Source organism: Mandrillus leucophaeus, unplaced genomic scaffold (genome assembly GCF_000951045.1).
Source record: "Mandrillus leucophaeus isolate KB7577 unplaced genomic scaffold, Mleu.le_1.0 Scaffold58, whole genome shotgun sequence".
Classification (NCBI taxonomy): domain Eukaryota; kingdom Metazoa; phylum Chordata; class Mammalia; order Primates; family Cercopithecidae; genus Mandrillus; species Mandrillus leucophaeus.
The window spans coordinates 1,050,408-1,059,460 of NW_012106252.1; the positions used below are offsets into that span (position 1 = coordinate 1,050,408).

The 9,053-nt window shown below is 53.2% G+C and overlaps 1 protein-coding gene across 1 annotated transcript in view; it reads left to right on the top strand.

The window, feature by feature from the left end:
* The first annotated feature begins 252 nt into the window (after nucleotides 1-252).
* LOC105553080 (signal transducer and activator of transcription 5B-like) overlaps nucleotides 253-9,053 on the top strand; it is a 97,549-nt gene continuing 88,748 nt past the window's right edge. Inside the window, exon 1 of the mRNA XM_011999027.1 lies at nucleotides 253-466. The gene's annotated coding sequence lies outside the window, so the exon portion shown is untranslated. The remainder of the gene's footprint in view (nucleotides 467-9,053) is intronic.

The following is a 9,053-nucleotide window of genomic DNA, read 5'->3' on the forward strand; positions in this document are numbered from 1 at the left end:
GCCCTCGGCTGCGGCTCCGAGGGAGCGTCCCGGAACCGGGGCGGGTCAGAATAGCCGGGGGAATGTGGTTGGTAGGGGGCGCTGGGAAATCCCGGGCTCTGGAAATCCCAAACCTGGGCCTCAGTTTTCTCATCCGCAAAAAGGGAGGAGGGAAGGGTGGACCAATTGGCGATGCCTTCCAGCTCTGACGAGTGTCATCTTTTGAGCCCCTAGATTAAAAAACAAATGTGTGGGGTGTGTGCGTACACGCGCGTGTGTGCGCGTGTGTGTCTTGGGGGCCACAGGTTTTGTGACCTCAGAGGCAAAACTGTAGGGAGGGGAAGGACTGGGGATTCTAGAGAAGCCCACCACCGCAGCACCTCCCTCCTTCTTTTACTCCCGCCATCTAAACTCAACCCTGACGGAGGAACTGGAAAGAACCTTGGCAGTCATGTGTTTCAGCCCTCCCCCTCTCCATAATTTGCAGGTAAGAAGTGGAAGTCCAGAGAGGGGAAGGGGCTTGCCCAGGGCCACCCAGGGCCACACAGTGGGCGCGTGACCTCACCAGCCGACGGTGATCCATAAACTAGCTAAAGCCCCCGTTCACCCAGCCTAGTTATTTATGAGGCTGGTTCTACCTTCAGAAAAGTCCAGGAAGGGACCGTCTTGAGTCCTCCCAACTTCGAAACTGCCTACAGGCCTTGCCACAGCAGTGAACATCCTGTCTACAGCCTCAGTCCCCCTCTCCAAGAGGCCCCTTCCCAGGAGGCCCAAGGGGTTTGGTGAGGTCGGGCTGGACGCCTTCCATCCCCTTTGCCCAGCTTCCCTCTCCTCTGGGCCTCCCCTCTGCCTGGCAGCGGGTTGGCAGCACCAGAGGAGGGGCCAGCCCAGCTGCCCACTCACAGCACAGCTGAGCCAAGACTTCATGTCCTGGGCTAGGGGTGGGGGGCGGGTGCATCTCATCTGCCTCCCTCCCCATCTGCTTCTCAGAGCTGCCCTTTTCTCTCCATTCCCACTCTCCCTTCTTGCCCCTTACTACCTCTCCCGGTTTCATTCTTTTAACTTCAGAGGGAAAAAAAAAGAACTTTAAAGCTGCAGAAGCCAAAATGTCTGGGTTCTCCCCACCTTCCCTGTGTGGTCACAGTGTCTTCGTTGGCAGAATCACGAGGAAAGGAATTGAAAACTCTAAGGGGGTGCATGGAGGATGTAGGGAAGCCTTGCTTCCCAGATACTCTGCAGGGGGCCCCAGGGAGGAGGAAGTATAGCCCCTCTCCTCTCCTTTCCCACTCTGAGCAATGGATTTGGCAGGGGAGGGTCAGACACAGAGCTAGGGGGTCACCTGGAATGAAAGCCAAGTGCCACAGCTGGAAATGACCATAAAGATGATTTACAAGTGGAAAAACAAAGGCCAGACAGGGGAAGTGACTTCGCCACTGTCATGCAGCCTGTCGGTGGCTGGATACAAACCCATTGCCACATTTGGGTGGATCCCACTTGGCACCTGTGCCCTCCAGCAGTTCCCTTCAGGCAGGTGTGGAAGTCAGTTGATGGGAGCAGATTCCTCAGGTTTTCAAGTCCTCTCGGCCAGGTCTGGAGGGCAGAGGGCCACCCTTGCCATGCACTGACATCTGGGCACCTGACAGGGTGGGGGTGCCTGCTTAAGAGAGGGGGTCCTGCCTGCTCTCTTCCAGGCAGCCGCCTCTCTAGACTCCTCCTCCAGGGCCTGCAGAGGCCTGTTGCTCCAGCAGGCAGCCCTACCCACCAAACATCTGTCTTGGTTGGGCTGGGCTTGGCTTTAGTGTGGGTAGTCCTAGGTCCTAAAAAGCTAGCATTGAGATGCCAGAGAACAGAACGGGAAGGATGGGCCTAAAAGGGTGTGTGGCTGTGTTTTCAGAGCCCTCCTATGCCACCCACCCCCTGACCCTGTGCCCAGTGGCTGTGCCCTTGTTTGACAGTCTCCTCATTTGGTCTCTGACTATAAGCCCCCGAATATCTGTGTCTTTCATTGCATATTTCCCCCTCTGGCTATTTTTTTTTTTTTTTTTTTTTTTTTTCTTGTTTCCCAGGCTGGAGTGCAATGGCTCGATCTCGGCTCACAGCAACCTCAGCCTCCCAGGTTCAAGCGATTCTCCTGCCTCAGCCTCCCGAGTAGGGGATTACAGGCATATGCCACCGCTCCTGGCTAATTTTGTATTTTTTTTTTTTTTTGAGACGGAGTCTTGCTCTGTCACCCAGGCTGGAGTGCAGTGGCCAGATCTCAGCTCACTGCAAGCTCTGCCTCCTGGGTTCACGCCATTCTCTTGCCTCAGCCTCCCGAGTAACTGGGACTACAGGCGCCTGCCACCTCGCCCGGCTAGTTTTTTGTATTTTTTTTGGTAGAGACGGGGTTTCACCGTGTTAGTCAGGCTGGTCTCGATCTCCTGACCTCGTGATCCGCCCGTCTCGGCCTCCCTAAGTGCTGGGATTACAGGCGTGAGCCACCGCGCCCGGCCTTAATTTTGTATTTTTAATTTTGTATTTTTAGTAGAGGCCCGCCTCGGCCTCCCAAAGTGCTGGGATTACAGACATCAGCTACTGCGCCCAGCCCCTCCTCTGGCTTTTATTCTCTCTGTGTCTCTCCCTGTCTCATTAGGTCTCCATCTGGTTCTCTGATTCTGTCTAGGTTTCTCTCCATTTCTTTGTGCCTGTTCTCCCTTTGAGATGCAGTGGGGAGGAGGAGGAGCTGCGGAACTTTCCCAGGATGGGCAAAGGGCACCCAAGGGAGTAGAGGGAAGGGTGTCAGAGTTGGGTTAAGGGAAGAGGTGACTGTAGTCGTGGCTCGAGATAACACAACTACCTGAAAATGTCAAATTTGGGGTTTCTTTTTGCTTTCAGTCCCCTGGTTTGGCCTCTGCGATTTCCCACCACAAAGTACCCTGGTGGTTCTGGGGAACCAGACTGTGGAGGAGAAAACTGAGGCCACGGGATGGGGGTTCAGGAAGATCAGAAACTGTCGAGGGTCTTACTGAGCTGGGGTCCGAGGCTGGCCTCCTTGCCCCTAATTGCTCTTCACCCCCAAATCCAAGTCACAGCATTAGATGGGGAGTGAGGAAGGATTTTAGAAATCTTACAGAAATATATTTCCCAGGCTGGGTGCAGTGGCTCACTCCTATAATCCCAGCGCTTTGGGAGGCCAAGGTGGGAGGATCACTTGAGGCCAGGAGTTTGAGACCAGTCTGACCAACATGGTGAAACCTCGTCTCTACTAAAGATATAAAACAATTAGCCGAGCGTGGTGTCATGCACCTGTAATCCCAGCTACTTGGGAGGCCGAGGCACAAGAATCTCTTGAATCCGGGAGGCGGAGGTTGCAGTGAGCTGAGATTGCGCCCCTGCACTCCAGCCTGGGCAACAGATTGAGACTCCGTCTCAAAAAAAAGAAAAGAAAAAAGAAAAAAAAAAAGAAATATATTCTCCAAAAGAAGACCTCCTATATTTTATTAGGAATAATAATGGTCTGCAGGCTAGGCTGCAGTTGGCACACTATATTCGTATCCTGAACTACATTGAGGCGCATTTGTGTACAAACATGGTTGTGCTCTTCAACTCAATGGATCCTTTCAATAACCTTGAAGGCAGTCAGAGCCAGAATCACACCCTTTGATTAGTCCATGAAAGAAACCTGCCCAAAGCTGTTTGGCCAGTAAGTGCACATATGGCACCAGGATCCAAGTTGCCGGGCCTTGTTAGCAGGGTCTCAGTATAACCTTTCTAGGGTTCCCCAAGCCCGGCACACACCAGGAGAGTGAAGAGGCCTCCCTGGGCTGGGCTAGCCCACCACTGTTCTGTGGTGCGGAGCACAGCACCTCCATTCTCACCCAGCCTACATCTCTGCTCTCTTGAGTGGGACAGTGTGCTCTGTGCACACTTACATGAAGGTGGGTTTGAGTTTATGGATTAAGAGAATTATCCCAAAGGGCCAGGCGCGGTGGCTCACGCCTGTAGTCCCAGCGCTTTGGGAGGCCGAGGCAGGTGCATCACCTGAGGTCAGGAGTTCAAGACCAGCCTGATGAAACCCCGTCTGTACTAAAAATCCAAAAATTAGCTGGGCGTGGTGGCGCATGCCTGTAATCCCAGCTACTTGGGAGGCTGAGGCAAGAGAATCGCTCGAACCAGGAAGGTGGAGGTTGCAGTTAGCTGAGATTGCGCCATTGCACTCCAGCCTGGACAACAAGAGTGAAACTCCATCTCAAAAAAGAAAAAGAGAGAATTATCCCAGGTCCCCTTTCTACCTTGCCCTTGGCGATCAGGTCTGCCCATGCCCCTACCCTGGGGAGAACAGACTGAGGTCACCTTGACCTGACCTTCCTTGGGGGTGGAGGGAGGTGTACAGAGATGCCTTTGTTTCCTGTGCTCCAAGTCCCTTCTTCAAGGAGAGTTCCTGTTACATGGGAGCCAGAGGGGAGGTGGGGTGGGGGTGAACGGCCTTCCCAAGAAAGCTGGAGGCTTTCTAGGAAGTATCTCTTTGCCCTGCGGCAGAGGGGAGAAGCCCTGGAGCACTTAAACATCCGCTTCACCCCCACCTTGCCTCTGCTTGGACAGTCTACCTGCACGCCAGCCCCTCCGGAGAAGGCTTCTAGAAGTGGGGCCATGGGCCCATGCTGAGAGTATACCCCACCTCTGAGGCCAGGCCCTGGGACCTCCCTGTAGAAATGCCACCCCTATTCTTGTCCATGAAGGCAGAGCAGGACCTAGGGAGGGTGTGTGTTTATATGAACAGGGTGAGGAATTCTTGCACATTTGGGGGAAGGGAAGGAGCTGCTGGAGTTCGGGTGAAGCCCGTTCCTGCAGCTGTCCCCTATCCACCACTCTTCAGGGAAGTCGCCTTACAATGAAGTCACCAAGAGAACACAGGCCATCCTGCCTGAGGCATAGTGACTGTCCTCTGTTTCTGGGAATAGCGTGAGGGGAAGGGTGTGGGGCTGGACAGGGTGGGTAGGAGGGGAGTCCTGCCTCCTCTGCCCAGTTGCCCAGCCTGCCTGCCTGGGGGAGAGGCTTGTAGGCCGGTTTCTTTCTGGACAAAGAGAAGAGGATGCAGAGTCTGTGCCAGGTTCACATTTCCCAGCCAGTCAGGTGGGCAGGAGGAGCCCACCCTTTGCAGCCCCCTCATCGCAGGGCCAGGCCCAGGATCCTGGAGAGACGAGCGAGGGCACACAGAGCCAGGCAGCTGAGTGGAATTGGCAGTGTCCTGGACGGCCCTGGGTCAAACCTGGCTTCTCATCCTCATCCATGATGACTATCAGACCTCTCTTCCCGCTGAGCTAGTTTCTCCTCCTTACAGCCCAACAAGAAATCTTTTGTGCCTCGGCCGGCCCAGGACCCGATCTCAAGCCCTCTGAGGGTTGTGTGCGAGGGGGCTGAGCATCTTCCACGACACCTCCCAGTACACTGCCACTTTCCTTTGTTATGACTGGAGGGGATTCCTTTCTGTACAATCTGTTTCTCATTGTTTCTTCGTTTCTTTAGTCTCAGATCTACCCACATCTTCCTTGCTCCAAGCCTCAAAAAAGTGCTTCAGCCAGGCCGTTCCCCTTACACTGGCCTCTCAACTCTAAGCACTAGCCCCTTTCATTCCATCTACCTGGAATGTCATTCCTCCCTTGGCCACCTGGTAAAATTGGCTTCATCTTTCCTAGGGTTAGTGTGGCCTAGAGGAAAACACAAAGGCTTTGGAGTCATAAGGTCCTGGTGCAGACCCTGGCTCTGCTGTAGGATCTTGAATGAGTGAGTCTGCCTCTTGGATCTAAGCGTCCTCCACTTATAAAGAAATAGCAAGACCCACTGCCGGGATTTCTGTTAAGACCCAGTCACAGGCCGGGCGCAGTGGCTCATGCCTGTAATCTTAGCACTTTGGAAGGCTGAAGCGGGTGGATCACCTGAGGTCAGGAATTTGAGGCCAGCCTGACCAACCTGGCGCAGACTCTGCATGGTGAAACCTTGTATCTACTAAAAATAAAAAAATTAGCCAGGTGTGGTGGCAGATGCCTGTAATCCCAGCTACTTGGGAGGCTGAGGCAGAAGAATCACTTGAACCTGGGAGGCAGAGGTGGCAGTGAACTGAGATCGCACCACCGCACTCCAGCCTGGGTGACAGAGTGAGACTCTGTCTAAAAAAAAAAAAAGAGTCAGTGCCTGGTGCATTGTGGGTGCTCAGAGGCCTTGGCTAGTAGAGCTGGATGTTTTCTCCTCTGCCCTTCAATCCCACCTGTATTACAGGCCCCTTCTTATGGCCCTAACACACTGCCTAAAGGGCTATGTCCCACTGCTTGTCCACAATAGAGGCTTCATAGATATTTGTTGGATTAATGAAGGCCCCTAAAACAGCACAGAACTTCCGGAGCTCTGACAGTTCAGGGCAGCCCCCTGTTCACTGACTGCCCCCACCATGGTTCCCAGAAGGCTCCCCTCCGGCTGCCCTGGCCTCTGCCTGCTCTGGTCCCACTGACCTGCTTTTCCACCCACAGTGGCGGCAGCAGCCTCATCTTTGCCTGGTGCTGGGCTGAATTTTGAGTTCTTAAGCTGCCCAGCAAGCCAGCAAGATACTGGCTGCAGTGGCACTCTGCTCCCTCCTCTGTGTCTGCCCCACCCTCCCTGGATAATGCTGCATCTCCCCAGGACTCTGGGTGGAGAGGGCCCAGTGACCCTGTCCCAAGAGGCGGGGTCGGGGATCCTTGGCCTTTCCAGAGAGCCAACCCTTTAGCCTTTAGCTCTGACTGGAAGGGAGTCCAGATCGGTGAGACACACAGGAGCAAGACTGAGAGCGGGTGTGTGAGACTCTCCAGGTGGCGAGTCCTCCATGCATCTGCACATCCATCGCTCCTGCCCTCTCCCCTCCCCTCCATGTGACAAAGCACCGGCTCTCTCCTGGCCCAGCACACTGGCTGGGATTGGGCTGAGGGAAAGAAAGACAGAAAATACTTTTTTATCAAGTGCCAGGCACAGTGCTTAGTTGCCTTCACAAATACTCTCCTTTTTCCTTTAAAAAAACTGTCCATTTTCCTAATGTTTTAATAGGGAGCATCTGCACATGGGGTATGTATTTTGTAACAAAAGATTCAAAAGGGTATGTGGTGAAAAGTTAGTCTCTGCCCTTTCCTGTCCCCCAGGGCCTTTCTGGAGGGGCAACAACAGTTGCTAGGGTCTTTTGTGCATTTAAATGCACAGAAGGATTCTGTGCATTTAAAACAGATATTACACTTTACCTCCGCACTATGACTTACACATGATGGGAAACTGAGGTCTTCAGAGACATTAAGTACCTAGACCAAAGTCACACAGCTAGTAAGTTAGCAGAGCTGGGATTTAGAACCAGATCTAACTTCTCACCACCAATTCTCTGGCAGAAGTAAGCAGGGGCACTGACAGAGCCCTCCAAAACTGCAGAGCCCGTTCCAAACCGAGGCCACGCCATTCTGAGGCCTTGGAGATCTGGTGGCCCCCCCTTCTTATCTGTTGAGTGTCCTATGTCGTATCCACATGGCTCCAGGGTCCTGTACTGACCTATCCCCCTATGGAAGCATTCATCCCCATAGGGAAAAAGGGATGTTCCCACAGTGCCCTTTCTTAGCAAATGTGTGGCCAGTGGTCGCCCAGGGTCAGCCTGACTCCTGGGATGCAGGAGGGAAGCCACAATAACAAAGGTCTCTGGTTTCTGGCCGCAGGGGATCATGGTTGTGGCTTCAATGATGTTCCCAGAAAATGACCTCATGATCTCTGAGGCAGGAGTGAGGGAAGATGTGAAGTAGGGGAGCTGCCTGCTCTGAGAGCCATATGTTCATCCATGAGAGAGAGAGGGGAGGAGGCTGCGGGCAGTCCTGGATGAGAGCAGGGGCATGCATGGACAAGAGCTGCGGACTAGACCCCCAGGTTCTTCCCCCAAGCCTCTCTCCTGGCTCAGGCCAGTGCACTAAGGGATGAGGCCCTCCAGTGGACATTGCTGCATCTCCAGGTACCTCCTTGGGTCATTCCCTCTGGGTTGGACTGTGGGGTCTTTCAGGGTCCTAGCTTCCTGTTCAATTTCTTTCTTTCTGTCATGTCTTAAGTCTGGTGTCCCCTCAACTTAAGGGAATATGTTCCCGAGGCCTAGAAGAAGAGGGTCTCACCCCATCAGAACTGTCAAGCAGAGAAGCAGGTGTCAGGCCTTCCCGTCCCAGGAGGACAACATTCTGTTTTGCTGAGGTAGTCACCCAGAACGTTCTGTCCTTGGCATCTGTGCACACACCCAGCCAGGTCTAGCTCAGCCAGGTCTAGCTTGGTGCCGGTGACCATCAGTCAGAGATGTGCCTAGAGATGGAAGAATCAAGAGGCATTCCCACCCACCCTTCAGGACATTTTTTTTTTTTTTTCTCTGAGATGGAGTTTCGCTCTTATTGCCCAGGCTGGAGTGCAATGGTGCAATCTTGGCTCACCGCAACCTCCGTCTCCCAGGTTCAAGTGATTCTCCTGCCTCAGCCTCCCAAGTAGCTCGGATTACAGGCATGTAATCCTGTAATGGCACCACCATGCCCATCTAATTTTGTATTTTTAGTAGAGACAGGGTTTCTCCATGTTGGTTGGTCTCGAACTCCCGATCTCAGGTGATCCACCCTCCTCAGCCTCCTACAGTGCTGGGATTACAGGTGTGAACCACCGCGCCTGGTCCCCTTCAGGACATTTAAACAAACCAGCTGGCTTGAGTCCTAGACCTTGGCAGGTCTTGGGAAGAGGAGTATTCATCTTAGCTGCTACTAAACACCACAGTAATAGTTAACCACTATATAGTGCTTTACAGGGAAGCACCTTACGTGTAGTAAACACTTACTTCTCGCAACCCGATGAGGTAGGTACTATCTCTATCACCACATTACAAACAAGAAGCTAGAGGAAAACACACTCAAGATTACCTGGCTCAAGGAATTGACAGAGTCTGGTTTGAGAACCTGTACTTTTTTTTTTTTTTTTTTTGAGACAAGTCTCACACTGCCTGTCGCCCTGGTTGGAGAGCAGTGGCACAATCATGGCTCATTACAGCTTCAGGCTGGGCACAGTGGCTCACA